This window comes from Lynx canadensis, chromosome A1 (assembly GCF_007474595.2).
Source record: "Lynx canadensis isolate LIC74 chromosome A1, mLynCan4.pri.v2, whole genome shotgun sequence".
NCBI lineage: Eukaryota > Metazoa > Chordata > Mammalia > Carnivora > Felidae > Lynx > Lynx canadensis.
Genome location: NC_044303.2, coordinates 188,516,078 through 188,528,770, shown reverse-complemented (window position 1 = coordinate 188,528,770; position 12,693 = coordinate 188,516,078). Strand labels below are relative to the sequence as shown.

General features: G+C 49.5%; 1 protein-coding gene and 1 long non-coding RNA gene across 2 annotated transcripts in view; one reads left to right on the top strand and one right to left on the bottom strand.

Annotated features, from left to right (window-relative positions):
• PWWP2A (PWWP domain containing 2A) overlaps window positions 1-12,693 on the bottom strand; it is a 102,818-nt gene that overhangs the window by 78,404 nt on the left and 11,721 nt on the right. The gene's annotated exons all lie outside the window — the stretch shown is intronic.
• Window positions 1,337-8,545, top strand: LOC115522587. Its single transcript, XR_003971489.1, has 3 exons — window positions 1,337-1,384; window positions 4,469-4,470; window positions 8,492-8,545. It is a non-coding gene; the product is annotated as an uncharacterized LOC115522587 (long non-coding RNA).

Genomic DNA, 12,693 nt, shown 5'->3' with positions numbered 1-12,693 from the left:
AGAAGCTCTGGCTGGCAGGCGGGTGGGCAGCCAGGCAGAGCCACGGCTCTCAAAAGATAGCAGAGCTGCCCGGTAAGGAGGGGCAGGGAGCCCACAGCTACCAACGCTACCATTGCCCAAGCTGTCACGGCAGTCACTGGGCAGAGCAGATAACCACAAGGGCCATTTGGATACCGTGCGTCGCACACAAGGATCCTCAGTCACTGAGAGTGCTCCCTTCTTTCCCCACTTCAAAACAGAGACCCAAGAAATTGAAGATGGTGAGCTTCTGAAAGCTGGTATTGTCTGTCATTCAGTCATGCCACTCTGTCCGGGTGTTTATCATTTGCCCAATCATTCATTTGCTCATTCAAACATGAGGGTTTGCTGTGGGGATCAGCGTAGCATTGCAGTTGCTAGTGTGGTCTTGGGGGGGGGGCGGGGTGGGGCGGGGCGCCAGGCTGTTTGAATCCAGGCTCCACGACTTCCTGGCTGTATGACCTTGGGCAGGTCACGTCACCTCCCCAAGCTACCATTCCTCTCTCAGGTTCTGCTACAGTGAGATTCAGTCAGGTCCTACATGCAAAGTGCTTGGAACAGAGCCTGGCATATAAAAAATGTAAATCTTTTCATTCATTCAACACCAAGTAACTGAAGGCTTGTGGGGCTATAGCTAGGATTGAGGCAGACGAGTGCTCTCATGCTATTTACCTTTGAGAGAAAGAAGACTGACAATAAACAAATAACTGAGCACAAGGAGGGAACAGCACACGTAAGGATCCTGAGGCAGCAATGAACCTTGGAATTCAGGACAGAGAGACTGAGCAGTGTGGCTAGCAAAGCAAAGAGGAGTGCCACCTAGGTGGGTCTGTCGGTTAAGCATCAAACTTCAACTCAGGTCTTGATCTCACAGTTCATGGGTTCAAGCCCTGTATGGACTCTCGGCTGTCAGCACAGAGTCCGCTTTGGATCTTCTTCCGCCTCTTTCTCTGCCCCTACCCCACTCTCTCTCTCTCTCTCTCAAAAATAAATAAACATTAAAAAAAAAAAAAAAAAAAAAAGGAAAGGGGACAGCGTAGGACAGGAGCTTGGGGCCCAGCAAGGACTTGTAGGCTGGGATAAAGATTTTATTTTAAGCACAGTGGGAAGTGACTGTGCTTTGGTTTTTGTTTTGCTTTTCTTTTTTTTTAATTTTTTTTTTTTTAATGTTTTATTTATTTTTGAGAAAGAGAGCAGAGCATGAACGGGGCAGGGGCAGAGAGAGAGGGAGACACAGAATCTGTAGCGGGCTCCAGGCTCTAAGCTAACAGCACAGAGCCTGACGCAGGGCTCGAACTCACGGACCGCGAGATCATGACCTGAGCCGAAGTCAGATGCTTAACCGACAAGCCACCCAGGCGCCCCTGTTTTGCTTTTCAATCTGCACAGTTAAAAAAAAAATTACTTGCCAATATTTAAAGCAGGGGAGTGGGCTGATGGGGGAAATGGAAGAGAGGGCCGCAGAGTTCTCATGGAGGCTGGCGCCAGGGCAGAGGTCATGGCAGATCCGGGATGGGGTGAGAAATAGAGGGGACAGGTCTTTTCCTGGATAGCCAGAGGAGAGAAATGGAAATCAAAGTGTCCACAATGATTCCTGGGCATTTTGTTTAAGCTGCTGGATGAACAGTGGTGCCATGAACTGACATGAAGCTGACTGGAGAGACAGTGTCTGGCAGGTCTATGGATGATTAGTATTTTGCTTTATTCAGTGAGTCAAGAATAAAGGGTAGGGGTGCCTGGCTGGCTTAGTTGGTAAAGTGTGCAAGTCTTGATCTCAGGGTTGTAAGTTCAAGCCCCATGTTGGGTGTAGAGATTACTTTAAAAAAATAAAATCTTTACAAAAAAAAGAGGGGTTCCTGGGGGGCAGTTCAGTGTCTTACTCTTGGTTTTGGCTCAGGCCACGATGTCAAAGTTTGTGGGTTCGAGGCTGCATCGCGCTCCATGCTGACACTAACAGAGTAGAGCCTGCTTGGGTTTCTCTCTCTCTCTCTTTCTCTCCCTCTCTCTGTCCCTCTACTGCTCGAGTGTGTGCTTGCTCTCTCTCTTAAAAATAAATAAACTAAACATAAAAAAAAAAAAAAAAAACGAATAAAGGGCACAACACTTACAGGAAGTCAGGAAGTGGTCTCTGTCTTTAAGAACTTGTGGTCTATTTGGGGGATCAGGGAAATGAGCAGGCAGTGATGATCCATTGTGATGCCTGCTGTGATGGGGAAATAAAGGGTGAGCACGTATCCAAACATGAGGGAGGAGTCCTAGGCTGATCTGCTCCAGCTAGGCCCTGTCTCCAGCCTCTCTGCTTGCCTTCCTCCCTCCAATGCTCCAGTACTCAGGCCTTTCCATTCTCGTAACAAGCCATTTGCTTTCCTGCCTCTGAGCTATGCACATGCACCTGCAAGAGTGCTGCCCCACACCCTTCTAGCTCAGCCCTGTTTCTGTCCCTCTCATGTTCATTGCAACTTAAATTATTGTATTGGTGTGTGTGTGTGTGTGTGTGTGTGTGTGTGTGAAATTGTTTAATTGGCTGTTTCCTCCCCAAAGAATCCATAAGTTCCCAGGGGACAGAGACAGAGTGTGTCTTGTTCACTCCTGGATCCCAAACCCTGGGCACAGCCTAGCATATGGTAAGTGTTCTGTAAGTAGAGAAGGAAGGAAGGAGGGAAGGAAGGAGGGAAGGGAGAGAGGAAGGAAAGGAGGGAGGAAGGAAGGAGGGAAGGGAGAGAGGAAGGAAGGGAGGGAGGAAGGAAAGGAATAAGGAAGGAAGGAAGCAGGGGAGGGAGGGGGGAAAGAAAAGAGGAAGGCAGGCAGGCAAGGCTTGGAAAAGAAATTGACTTAAATGGGCAAAGAACAGGGGAGGTAAGACTATTCCAAGCATAGGGAATGGCTTGTGCAAAGGCTAGGAGGTGACAAAACACGGTGTCATCAGAAAACGTAAAGGAATGGAAGAACTGCAGCCATCTGTATTTGCTCTGTGCCCTCAGTCTGGCAGACAGGAGATTCTCAGTAAGCATGGAGGTCTCTCTGCTCTCCTCCATGCTGTGAATAGACAAGCTGTAGCAGAATAGCACAGGGCCTGGGAACTCGTAGGGTAGGACAGTGCCTCATTTGCACACTGCCACCCCCTGTCCACAGTGCCTGGCATAGACTGGCACATGGTAGGTGCCCAATAGTTGTGGAGGTTGAATGATGCTGGAAGGACATTCACCCCTCAGCCGAGAAAGTGACAGGATTGGATAATTCCAGAATGTTAGCTCCAGCAAGGCATTTACAGCTTAACTTGTACATGCCACAAATGAGGAAACTGAGGCTCACAGAGGGGAATGGATTCACACAAGCTCACATAGCGAGTCAGTGGCAGTGCTGGGATGGGAGCCCAGGTGTCCTGATTGCTGATTCAGAGCCTCCCTCATCCTGTCCCCTCTTCTATCAATCTGCCTCCTTCCCTCTCCAGCCTCTGCCTTTCAATATGTCAGAAACCAGCAGATTGGAGCCAACAGGAAATCCCTGAGTGCCTTTTACCAGGGTGAAGGCATTATGTTACAGGGAGGGCAGATGGGGCGACCCATTAGTGAGCTAACACTGAGTTCCTGTGGGTTCCATTAGTGCCTCAGATTAACCCATTAGCACCCAGTGGAAGCCAGAAACACAGGGACCCCAGAAGGTTGAGTCACAGAGTAAGCCAGCTTTGATGAGGCTGAGGAGCAGAGTTGGAGGGACGGAAAAAGGGCCTGTCCTCTTTCCTTGGAAAAGGTTTTCCTTAGAGAGGGTGCCAGATAGTGTTAGGGGTGACAAAGAGCAGGCAGGATTCAGAATTGAGGTACTTCAGAGCTCGAGGGAGCCAGTTGAGCTGACCCTTTGTTCAGTGAAAACTGAACAGCAGAGAGAAGGAATTTGTCTCTAAGTCACTTATGGAGAACCCAGGGTTCCTGCCCATCACACTACATTACAGGACTCAAATGTGCTACCTTTTTTTTTTTTTTTTGGTCAGGGGGAAATCGGAAGTTTATTCTCCCCCTCCCCCCAGTCTCACTGATTGCCAGTTTATTCTTAAAGTCAAGATGTTGCGATTCCCTTAAATCCTCCATTCAGTATGAAAAACAAGATTTAGGGGCACCTGAGTGGCTCAGTTGGTTAAGCGTCTGACTTTGGCTCTGGTCATGATCTCCAAATGTGCTACATTTTTAGCTATGGCTAAAAATACAGCCACCCATTATGGGGACATCATGCTAACTGCTTTATATACATCATCGCATTTTATTCTCCTGGCAACCCTGCGGAGATCCTGGGGGCACTATTACCCCAATTTATATGGCAAAACTGAGGCTCACGTTGGTTAAGTAACCTGCCCAAAGTCACACGGCTAAATCATGGAGGAATCAATGTTTGGACCCAGGCAGTCTGATCATCAAATCCTCATCTTTGTCATCTACCATATCCCGCTGAGCAGCAGAAGTAGGCAGAACCACTAGTTAATAAATATTGTCTGCAAAGCTTTTCCCACCAGTCATGCATTTTAATTTAACCACTTGGAGATGATTCTATCATCCCATCTTCCAGGTGGAAGATGCCAGGCCCAGTGAAGCCAAGCACCCCACCTAAAGTCACCCCTACAAATACTGTCAGAAGCAGGACGCGAACCCATTTATCTCACTCCAAAGTGGGCCACTCCACTACATGAGTGTGACAGCCCCGCACTAGGACAACTGTGGAAACTCATTCAACGAATGTGCTACTGAGTGCCTGCTCTGTCTGCCAGGCCCTTGTTTCCAAGACCAATGGATCCTAGCACTTCTGCAGCTTGTGTTCTACCTGGGGAACAGGACAGACAGACAAGCAATTCCAGTAGGGTAGGGATGAGCATTGGATGTCACGGCGTCATCTAGTCTTAGGGGATAGAGAAGACCAAGCTGAGTCTTATGGGCCAATTAAGCATTTGTCCAGACAAAGAGAGGAACCCAGCCCAGCAGAGGCCCAGAGGTATAAGAGAGCTCCAATCTGAGCCACAGCTGGGGCCAGAGCTTTAGGGAGAGTAGAAGGAGCAAGGTAGAAGTGGAGATTCAACAAGTGACTGGAGTGTGGACTTTATGCTCAAGATAAGACATCGGAGGGACAGAGGGACACTTTGGAACTGCTGCAGGATATGATGCATTTAGAAAGCTCAGGATCCAGAGGAAGGGTACGGGGTGGGGACAGATGCCTAGAAGCTGGCTTGGTGGAGTTGCCAAAGATAAGGAGGGCTTTGGTGCTGGATTAGATCTGTGAGGCCAGTTTCCTGCTGGGATGACAGGCAGATGGAAGCGTGGGAGTAGGGGTGATGAACCATGGAAGAGAAGTATGGAGAAGTCAAGTTCTAAGGACCTGTTGAGTATGAGATGCCTGAAGGGTATCCAGTCAGCTCTGTCTAGAGTCTGGCTAGAATTTCTGGCCTGAATTTCAGGCCTTCCTGGTCTTAAGGTTTAGCAGACTTCAGACCTTCCTGCCATGTTCCTCAATGTCCTCATCTGTAAAATGGGTAATAACATTATGTCACAGAGCTGTAAAGATTAAATGGATATCAAGTATATATAACTAATGTATACAGCACTTTACATTGTCCCAGGCACATGGGGATGCCTAATAAAGGTTGGTCGAATAAATGTATGAATGGATGGTTCTTTGGGCTGTGGCTGCTAGAAGTTATTTAGGAACAGAGTTGATTTAAAAACACAAAGGACTTTTCCTCCCTCTTCACTATTTAGCGCTGGGTTGGGAGGGTCAGGGAGAAGTATAGTAATGCAAATGTTCATGTGATCTAGTTAGTCTTTATCGAGAACCTATCTCCCTGTGGTCAGATACCACTGGGAAAGGAGACTATAACTTCACATCAGGTCAGGGAGCCGGACACCAAGTATTTTAGGTGATAAGTGTCATCAGGGAAATGTAAGAGAAGCTGAGGCTTTTGCACCGGGAGAGGACCTTGACGTTTCAGTGGCACAGAGCTGGGGGAAAGGAACCACTGAGCAAAGGCCCTAAGGCTGCAGGGGATTTGGTTTCACTTACTCTGAAAATACTTTCAAAGTGCCTCCTGTGTGCCAGGCACTCTGGAAGGTGCAGAGTACTCATCAGAGGGCAATACAGACACAATTTCCTGCCCTTGTCAACAACAGTGTCACCTCTGGCCCCTAAGAAGACCTTATGATTACGAGGAAAAGTGCCTCCTTTTGGCCCTACCAAGGTGACATTGAACCAAATGTGGGAGGTGAGGGACTGAGCTTCCCAGGCAGAAGAGACCACCAGTCAATGGCCCTGTGGGGGAATGAGCACGGAGAAGGAAGAAGGGGAAGGAAGCACATGTGGCTGAGTGGACTAGCAGGAGAGGAGTCCAAGAGGGGCTATGGTCTGAATGTTCTGGCCCCTCAAAATTCATATGTTGAATCCTAATCCCCAAGCGCTGAGTGCTGATATTAGGAGGTGGGGGCTTTGGGACGTGCTTAGGTCATAGGGCAGAGCTTTCATGAATGGCACTAGTGCCCTGAGAAAGGGGACCCCAGAGAGATTCCTGGCCCCCTGCTGCCATGTGAGGATGCAGAGAGAGGTCTGTGACCCCTACCTGACTGTTCTGGCTCCCTGGTCTTTGGACTTCCAGCCTCAAGAACTGTGAGAAATAAATTTCTGTTGTTGATAAGCTGCCCAGTTTGTCGTATTTTGTTACAGCAGCCCTAAACAGACCATGATAAGAGGTCTTGAGCCCCAGGTCATTAGGCCTTGTGGGCCACTGAAGGGACTTTCACTTGGAGACAAAGAGGAGACACGGCAGGGTTTGAGCATAGGCGTGGCTTGACCTGACAGGTCACTCTGGCTGCTGTGTGAATAGACTGAAGGGGCTGGAGGAAGAAACAGAAATCAGCGATGAGGCTGTTGTGATAATCTAGGGGTCAAGTGTTCAGACCTATTGGAGACAAGGACTCATTTGGAGTTGACAAGGACTCCTGAGAGGCTGCTTGTGGCCATAGAAGGGAGGAGAGGAATCAAGATGACACCATGTTTGGGCTTAATTGTGTTTGGATGCCATTGATGGCAGTGGGGAAGACATAGGACTGGGGACGTGGGGAGAGAGTCCTATCAGCACGAAAATAGCAGAGGGCCACTTCAGTGAATAAATGGTAGCTTTTTTTTTCTTTTAAGTTTATTTATTTTGAGAGGGGGAGGGGCAGAGAGAGAGGGAGAGAGGCTCCAAGCAGACTCCATGTTGTGAGTGCAGAGCCAGAGCCAGACGCAGGGCGCGAACTCACAAACCGTCACATCATGACCTGAGCCAAAACCAAGAATCAGACACTTAACCCACTGAGCTACTCAGGCGCCCCTAAATGTTAGCTTTGAGATGACTACTAGACATCCATGTGGAGGGGTCAAGTTAGTGGTCAGACCCCAGAGAAGTCAGAACTGAAGACATCAATGATGGTGTGATGGCCTGTGAGTGATACTTAAAGTCACAGCATAGGACAGGATCACCTAGAAGTGCCTTGATTTAAGAAGGAGTTCAAGGACCATGTGTGAGGAGAGGGAGTGGGGTGTGCCATTTTGATGCCTAGTAGAGGAACCTGTTTCGGAGAATGAGAAGGGTCAGCCAGTGAAGTACAAGGAAAACCAAGACATTTCTGTGGGAGAACAAAAGCTTTTCAAGAAAGCATTCCACTCAAGGGGAAGTAATACAAAACTAATACTAGGGCGAGTCTGGGAAGGATATAGTGCTGGAAGGAAGGGAGAAGGTGACTAAGAGAAACAATAGGTTGGAGGTCCAGATGAAGTTACGAGATGCTGGAGGGAAGAGAAGGGGAAAGGAGGGACAGGAGGTGCTGGTCAAAGAGAATGAGGACCTCTTAGGGGCGCCTGGGTGGCTCAGTTGATTAAGCATCCCACTTTGGCTCAAGTCAAGATCTCGCAGTTTTTAGGTTCAAGCCCTGTGTTGGGTTCTGTGCTGACAGCTCAGAGCCTGGAGCCCACTTCAGATTCTGTGTCTCCCTCTCTCTCTGCCCCTCCCCTGCTCAGGTTCTGTCTCTCTTTCAAAACTAAATAAACATTTAAAAAAAAATAGTAATGCTGGTGATAGGGGTTAAAGATACCACCATGGGAGGAAGTGGCTGAGATGGGTTGAGGGTGACAGGAGGAAGGGAGATGTCTGACCAGTGAGAGTCGCTTTAATGAAATTTGCAGGAGAAAGTAAGGTAGGGACCAAGAGCAGGCTGTCCCAAGATGGGCCACTTTGGCAGACTGGTGATTATAAAGATTTATTTTTTTTTTTTCATGTTTTATATTTATTTTGAGAGAGAGAGAGAGCAGGAGCAGGGGAAGGGTAGAGAGAGAGGGAGAGAGAGAATCCTAAGCAGGGTCCGTGCCATCCCCGCAAAGCCTAACTTGAGGCTAGATCCCAACTGTGAGATCATGACCTGAGGCGAAATCAAGAGTCAGAGCCACCCAGGTGTCCCTGGCATAGTGGTGATTTTAAATAAAAGTTACCAAAGAGACAGCCTGTGCAAGTGAGACACCCAGACCCTTCTCTGTCCCCCTTAAAGCAGGAAATAAAGCTACCACGTGAAAGGCACCCTCCCTATACCAGGAGGTAAAGAGACAGCCTTATCCAGAGATGGGAAATTTAGAGCCCAGAAAGCTGTATGAACAAGCCTGTTACTTCTCACTAATTTCCCACCCCAGCCCGAATTCTGTTTAGCATTCCTTACTAAAGCTCCCAAAGTTAAATTTTCTTTGTCTGGTGGATTCCTCAGTCTTATTCCCTTTGTCTAAAAAGTATGCCTTAGTCATTTCTTTGGGTCTCAATTTCACTATTGGGCCTCTGAGCACACGTTATAAAACTGTGGTGTTTTGTCTCCTGCTAATCTATCCCATGTAAATTTAACTCTTAGTTCAGCAGTTAAAGCTTGAAGGATAGAGGAGAATGTTTTTTTCCCTTCAGTAACAAGCGGGGTTGTGGGCCGTCTAGACTGGTAGTAGTAAGTCCACGGGACTTAATGAGTAGAGAAGGCAAAGGGAGGAGAAATGGGTTGCAAAGCTCCACGAGGAGCAAGCAAGAGAGTGCCCTTACCCCCCACCTCCACGCCCCGATCTACTGCAGTGTGTGGGAAAGTTAACAGCTTCCCACGAAGGGGTTGTAAGGTTGGGGTCCTGGGTGGGGTGGGCAGGTTTCAGGGCAGGAAGGTGAAAGCAACGTGCGGAGAAGCTGAGTATCCGTCAGTTTGCTGAAGACTGCAGCTCCGGAGGGCACGAGGGAAGGGTGGTCGCGGAAGGGGGGAAATCTGGGTCAAATCAGTCGTGCAGAGCCTTGTGGCAGCCAGGGCCAGGTGAGGGACGATGGACGCCACGGGAAGCTCGGACTTGTGGAGGCGTAGGATCTAACAGTATCACCGACGAACTCTGCGCGCACCTATCCTGAGCCCCGCCCTTAATAAATGTTTGCTATTCGGTTTCTTATTTCTGCAGGCTGCAACTGAAAGGAGCCTGCTGAACTCCCCGGGGCCGGCCCTCCCGGCTCCCCCCAGGGGAACCGGCTGGGGCGGGGCTCGGATTCCAGGGCCCCACCCGGGGCTGTCCCCCCCCCCCTCCCCCCGGCCGCTCCCCCGCCGCGCGCGTCCCTGCTGCTCTCGGAGCCCGGGGAACGGGGCGTGTCTTCGTGCTTTGCAAAATAGAAAGACAAAAGACTGCCGGGCCGAACCCCTGACCCAGGTAGCCCCCGGCGGAGCGCGCTCCCTCCTTACAGCCGGCGGGGCTCCGGGTGGGCAAGCCCCGGGGCAGCGCCGAGGCGGGAGCAACGGTGGGCGAGCCGAGGCCCCTCCCCTTTCCCGCCCGAGAGAGGCCTCCTAGGCCGCCCGCTTTCCCGGCCCTGGGACCCGCAGCCCCTCGGGGCCCAACTGAACGGAAGAGGCCCCAGGGGCCCCAGGCGCCTCACACCCGGGAGCTGGCCCGCATCTGGCCGCCGGGGAGAAGCTCCACCCCACCCCCACCCCCACCCCCGACCTGGATGCCCGCCGGGTCCTAGGTGGCCTCGGGCAGGTTGCCTTCCGTCTCTGGGCCTCAGTTTTTCTCATCTAAAAAGAGGCGGCTGGGCTCCATTTCTCCAAGGTCCCTCCAGGTTAGAGCGGTCTGTGTAATGACGCGCCTTCTTCAGATTTGAAAATACCTTCCCTCAAGGCCTTCAAGTGGACCCTGGGTTGTTTTGGATGGCATTTATCCATCCTACCTCCTTGGGGAGAGAACTGTTGGCAGTGAAGGGGTACCCTCCAGTAGGGGTCTGCACACTTTCTCCCCCGCTGCAACCCCGTCCCCTGCTTTCTATAAAGAGGCAGAGAGTGAAAATTTTAGTCTCTCTAGGCCCTACTGTCTCTGTTGTACTCAATTCTGCCCTTGTAGCGAAAGCAGCCTTTAAACAAATGAGCCAGGCTGTTCCCATTAGACCTTGTTAATGGCAGCTGAAATTTGAATTTCTTATAATTGTTACAAGAAATTTTATTCTTTTTTATATATTTTTTAAAAGCGTAAAAGCCGGGGCGCCTGGGTGGCTCAGTAGGCTAAGACTCCAACTTTAGCTCAGGTCATGATCTCACTGTTCCTGAGTTGCCCCGCATTGGGCTCTGTGCTGACAGGTCAGAGCCTGGAGTCTGCTTCAGTCTCTCTCTCTCTCTCTCTCTCTCTCTCTCTCTCTCTCTCTCCCCCGCCCCACCTCAAAACTGAATAAACATTAAAAAAACAAAAAACACCTTAGAAACCATTCCTAGCTTGCAGACTGCGCTAAAACAGGCAACTTGGCCACTGGCATCAATTTGTAACTCCCCCTGTTTACAGCTCAGGCTTTGTCTTGTGAGCTTTGGGGCTGGTTCTTTGGCGTTGCTGGAGCTGTTTTCTCATCTGCCAAATACTGACAAATTGCAGCATGACTGTGGGGATGAAGTCAGACCACAGATGAAGCTACTGCATGAATGATGTTATTCTTCATGTGGTAGCTGACATGTGTCCCCAACAGAACATAGGGACTTGGAGGACAGGTCCCACACTCCCCCCATTTCCTGAGTGCTTACTATGTGATAACACTGTGCTAGGGCTCACCTTGCAATATCTCATTTAATCATCTCAGGCCTAGGAGATAAAAATATATTCCCATTTCACAGATAAGGAAACTGAGACTCAGACCTGATTTTTTTTTTTTTAAGTTTATTTTAATAATCTCTACACCCAATGCGAGGCTCAAACTCAAGACCCTGAGATCAAGAGTCGCATGCTCAGAGCTGAGGTTTGAACTGGGTATTAGGTTGGCCTCTGGGGCCTCTATACATCTTCCTGGCTTTCCTGTGAGCAAACTTAGAGGTATTTCGTCTGGCTATGTGACCTTAGACAGGACACTTTATCTTTCTGGATATCTGTAATCTCTGGTCAAGGGACAAGAATTAACACCCTCTGTGGGCAACTGTCATTCATTGTCATTTTTCAGAAAAGAAAACCAAGGCTTGAAAAAGTTAAATGAGGACTGAAATTTGAGCCTATCTGACCCCCGAAATGAGCTCTTTCTGATGACAACAGCTAGAGTAACTGGTTGCATAGGCCCCAAATCCAGGAGTCTTCTAGGACTCTTCCCTTCCCTCAACCCACGTCCAACATATCGGCAACTTATTTTCATTTATCCTTGAAAATATACCCCAAATCTCTGGGGCTGCTGTCATCTTTTTTTTTTAAGTTTATTTATTTATTTTGAGAGAAACAGAGTGCAAGTTGGGGAGGAGCAGAGAGAGAGGGGAGCAAGGATCCGAAGTGGGCTCTGTGCTGACAGCAGTGAGCCTGATGCCGGGCTTGAACTCACAAACCATGAGATCATGACCTGAGTCAAAGTCAGACACTTAACCGACTGAGCCACCCAGGCACCCCGGGGGCTGTTGTGATCTTTTAAAAGGGCAGATCAAGCCTTACCACATCTCTGCTTAGAACCCTGGAAGACTTCCTAGTTGACTTGAAATAAAACCCAAATCCTTACATCAGCCACAGGGTGCTCTACCACCTAGTCACTGCCTGTCTCTGCCCTGACCCCCCTCATGCCCTCATTCCCTTTGCTCCAGCCTCAGAGTCTTTCCTTTTGTTCCCCTGACTCTCCAGGGTGTCAAGTCCTCCGCTGTCCCCTGAGCTCTTGCAGGTTTTCAAATGGGAGATGGCCCAGTGATACCTCCCCAGCCAAGCTTCTCTGGCCACCCCACCCACCCACCCTCTTAACACAAGACCTGTGTTGTCCTCTTTCTGGCAGTCATGCTATCTGATATTCTGCACACCTTGTCCCTCCCCCAGTGGAATGTAAACTCCATTCCAGCAGGAAACTTGTTTGCTTGTTCTCTCCTCAGTCCCCAATGCTTAGCCCACGTCTGACATGGAGTAGGTGCTCAACAAATATGTGATGAGCTAATGACTCATTGTCCCTGGATCTCTATTCTCTCAGTGGGAGATCATGAACTTGCAACAGAACCTTTCAAGAGAAATTGATCCTGATCATGTGCCTGGCCCTGTGTTAGTCAGGCACAGGGTGAGCAGGCAACCACAAAAACATACCCAGTCCGGAGTTGGTGATTCACTGGCCCCCTGGGCAGAGATATGTGCATACATAGGAAGACCAGACACTGTACATATGCCCAGGATCTGCTTGAAAGC